At 41.4% G+C, this 4471-nt stretch overlaps 1 pseudogene; it reads left to right on the top strand.

Annotated features, from left to right (window-relative positions):
- The first annotated feature begins 419 nt into the window (after positions 1–419).
- Positions 420–3209, top strand: LOC143386374 (translation machinery-associated protein 16 pseudogene; annotated as a pseudogene).
- The last annotated feature ends 1262 nt before the right edge of the window (positions 3210–4471 follow it).

Raw genomic sequence — 4471 nt, 5'->3', positions numbered from 1 at the left:
AATGACATGCATCCGGTTATAGGAAGACCTCTCAAAGATTATTCATCAATAAGTGATTCTCTCAGATTTCCCAGGCATTTCATTAATTTTTCTCCATCTTTCCTCTCTCTCTGTGTGTGTGTGTGTCTCTCTCTCTCTCTCTTAGAAAATTTTAACATGTATTTTCCATTCAAAACAATAGCTGGTGATTCTTCCTGGCACCTTGGAAGGACAGAGGAACTTGTGTAGGAACTCTCATTTTATACAAGACGGAACAGCAGCAAGGGACAAAGGAACTGGCTAAGCTGGCTGCTCATGGAACTTCAGGGGGACAGTGTGGTATTCTTCAGATCACATTCCACTGCCTCATCCCTCCCTTCTGAATTCTGAACAGCACACATTTCAACCAAAGCAAACAACTTTCTAGAATCCTGTAATGCATGGTGACTACATATGACTTCCACAGTGCTGCTCTCCCACTCGGGCCCACAGGCTGGTCTGAATGGCTGCCGCAGCCACGGGAAGGCGGAGTCAAAGCACACATCCACACCAGGAGACAGAGGTGACTCCACATCCTCCCAGAGCAACATCCAGAGAAAGGGATCTAGAGCATTCTGTAATTTTTTAAATTTTTATTATTTATTTATTTTTTAAACATCAGAAATTTATTAGTTGCTCAAAACATTACATTGATCTTGACATATCATATATCATACATTTGTTTCAAATGGGGTATGAATTCTTATTATTCCCACGTGTACAGATTGCAGGGTCACACTGATTATACACCACGTTTATACATACTGCCATACTAGTGTCTGTTGTATTCTGCTGCCTTTCCTATCCCCTTCCTATCTCCCTTCCTCTCCCCTCCTCTCCCCTCCCCGCATTCTGTAAATTTTCCATACATTTCTTATGGAATTCTCCATGGAAACTTTACATCACGGGTTCAGAGACTGCCCTCTGTTACTGACCTGCCCAGTGTCTCTCTATGTGTAGACTTTCACACAGTCCAGCAACTGAACAGACAATGGCTTTTTTACCCTCAGAATCTCACTCCCAAGACTAGTACAACTCCTTGCTCAGACACGTCTCTCTCATGGTTCTGGAAGCCCTTCTGGCTGAATTCCCCCAGTCACAAGAAGGACAGCACAGGTGCCAATATCACCAGCACATCTGGGAAGGCCCTGGATACCAAGCACTTTTGAATTTTAGCATCACCAATTACTATTAAAGCAGTAGCATTTCATTGGAAAGAACTGTCTACTCTATAAAGTTAACATCACCACCAGAGGACCAAAGCACTGCACCTCATTCAGGACTAGCAAGAAGAACCTCATTATGTTTCAAAGGTACGTTGCAAGGTAGGAGATCTTCAGGGAAGCAGTTTGGGGTATAACATAAATATTTAGAAAATCAATCTGAAATAACATGAAACTCTGTTGTGGCCTTCTAATTCCTTCTTCCTAGGACATTTGTAAACACCTTGCCTGGGTGATTACCTGAAATATTTCTACCCTGTCCAGCCAGTTCCTTTTGTTTCTCTTTCCCAGCTCCATCTCCTTTCCTCTTCCCTTTCTTCCTACCCTCCATCCTACTCTCTCTCTCTCTCTCTCTCTCTCTCTCTTTCAGAGACACAAATTAATGCATGGTCAAGGGAGAATGCCTAGGTAAGAAGCTTTGGGAGTAAAGCAAAGAATTCACACACATTCAAGGGGGGATATGGGCCATCTCCAGAGGGACATACGACTCTTTCTTTCTTCTCTTTTTCCCTTCTCTCCTTTCTTCCTTCCTCCTCCCCCTCCCAATACCATCTTTATCATTTCTATCTCTTCCTTAAATAAATGATATGTAAATTAATCAGAATTTCCCCCCTTCTTCAGGGAGCTTACGAATTCAGCAGACAATATGAATAGTAACGCCTGTTGGTGTGTTCATTGCCTTAGGAATGGAAAAGTCTCTTCCAATTATTTGGGAAATGGTCTTTGAAGTAGATAGACTTTTAATTAAGTTTTGAAGGGTTGGAAGGTAATTACAAAGCTAAATTTGAGAAAAGTGGCATGAGCCTGTTTAAAACAATTTCCTTTGCGTCAAGTTTCTCCTTTTCTTTTCTTTTCTCTCTTTTCTTTTTTGTATTTGGAAGGAAGAGAACTACAACTACTTTGGAGAATAAAACAGTCTATTGCAGATGATCCATTTTGTTGTAAGGAAGGGAAGCCAAAGAACTGAAGTTAAGGATTATAGCTGAGCATTTTAGTTTAGTGCTAGGGATCTGGAATGTCTCTGGTAAAAATTATCCTGGAGAAAACTGTTTCTGTAATATGTGTCCAAATTTGGGTGTAACCAGGAGGGAAGCCTCTCTTATGAACCTGAAAATACGCTGGAGAGCACTAGCCTTCTCAGGAGGCCATTCCATAGGGCTGGGAAAAACTAGGCACAACGAGGACTTATAGAATTAACAGGGTGAGAAAATTAGGCAAAAAGATCAGAACCGTGTGCATATATGATGGACTCATTATTCATTCATCTTGAAACAACCAGGGGCCCATGTGTGTTTGGGCAGGCGTACCTGTGTTCACTTTTGCAGCTGCGGTGGGCAGTTGTCCGACTGCAGTGTGGAGTTTTCTACGGCCTCCTGGATGTTCCCATGACTAAAGTGCCAAAGGGAAGAAGTACAGGAGGGGAAGTAGGACAAAAAGTAGTAGAAAAGCAGCTTACATTATGAGAGAGGCCCACGAACAATGGAAAAAGGAAAATAGAAGAATGAAGAGGCCTTGCGTCTCAATCTTATTGGTGGAAAATTGTAGTGGTTTCAAAATCATCTGGATCCCCCCAAAATGGGGTATTCAATGAAAGATGCTTGTGAAGTCATCAAAGGTATTTAAATAGAGTTAGCAGGGGCAGGAGCAGATTGAATTACATAATGGTATCAAGGACGAACAGGGAAGGCAGTTATTCCCCAGAAACAGAGCAGTGGGTAGCAGTAAGAAGGACGTGGCCTTGAGAGCACAGCCATTTTAAATGCAAACAATCTGAAAACCTTTAGGGAATGGGATTTTTATCTGAAGAAATTAACAAACATTAAAATAAGAAACCTTTGTGCTAATGATGCAGTTCTTGATAAGGGCAAGAGGAAAACTATTTTAACTACAGATAAAAATTTAGGGAAAATGGAAACAAAAGGTGAATCAAAAGACTCAGATGAAGAAATGACTGCAGTAGCCTTATAGTCTTTACTTGAGTTAAAAATAAATAATTTGAGAGCTTCACATCACACTCCTTAATTATGGCCAATAACTGTCTTTAAGAATTCACTATTTAACTGACATGAGAGTCCCATTTGCAGTTTAAAAATAATGTTATGATCTTACTTAAAAATAAAGGTTGCTTTCTATTTACATGAAGTTGCTAAAATAGATAGAAGTTGTATTAGTCTGTTTTCAAGAACTATAATAAAGTACCTGAGGCTAGGTTACTTATAAAGAAAGGATGGTTCATAATTTTGGAAGCTGAAAGTCCACAAGTAGGATAGCATTGGCTGTGGCAAGGCCTCTGGCCAATTACTTTATAGTAGATGGCATACAATCTATGCGGGAGGGCATGAGAGAAGGTGGTGAGATAGGACACCAGACAGAGGGGAGGATCAATAGTGACCTTTCACTAGGGTCATCTTTTAAAAGTACCACCATTTCTTAACATTGGGGACTAAGAGTTCCATTTGTGAGCCCTCGAGGGACACTTTAATCCATATCCAAATCTGCCACAGTCTGGCTGGGCACAATTCACAAGCCACTTGTCAAGCAGAAACGAACTTTATTTTTAGAACACACAGGCTGCACCACACGAGCTCTTCAGGAATTTCCTCAGAGCCCAACTGCCACCACCGGCTTCCCATGAGCCTCCCAACCCCCCACTCCTCCTGCTCTTGAGGCCAATTGGCTGGGTCACGTGGGCGGAGCCAAAAGAGTCCCCCAATGAGCAGCTCTGTGGTCTGAAAGGGTGGGGAAACAGCCCAATGTGCATCACCGCAGAGGAGCCAATCAGCTGGTAGCTGGAAGTTTGCTGGGGCCGCTGTGAGCCAATCAGCTGGAAGTTTGCTGGGGCCCCTTCAGCTGAGGCTCTCAACACAAGTCATAGCAGAAGTGATCTCCAAAAGACATTCAATCTGACCTTTGTGCAGAGGAAAAACAATATGTGTGAGGGTAAAAAAATGTTTTGAATTTTTTCTTTATGTAGATTTAGGATTCCCTAATTTCTCCAAATGGGCAAATGGTCAGTGACCTGTTTTCTAAATGTCCTGCGGACATTACTTGAATTGTGATAATACCAAAATTGTTTTATGTTGATTCTTCTCTTAAATATTAAACCTATTTGCTTTCCTTATAAAATAGGGAAGAATTTGATAGCAAATTCATATTCATCAATAAATTGTGCATTATTATTTATTGTCTCCTGAGCCAGAGGTAAAGGACAGAAAAATAAGCAGTCTCCA

Source organism: Callospermophilus lateralis, chromosome 2 (assembly GCF_048772815.1).
Source record: "Callospermophilus lateralis isolate mCalLat2 chromosome 2, mCalLat2.hap1, whole genome shotgun sequence".
Lineage (NCBI taxonomy): Eukaryota > Metazoa > Chordata > Mammalia > Rodentia > Sciuridae > Callospermophilus > Callospermophilus lateralis.
This window is presented reverse-complemented; position numbering and strand designations above follow the sequence as displayed.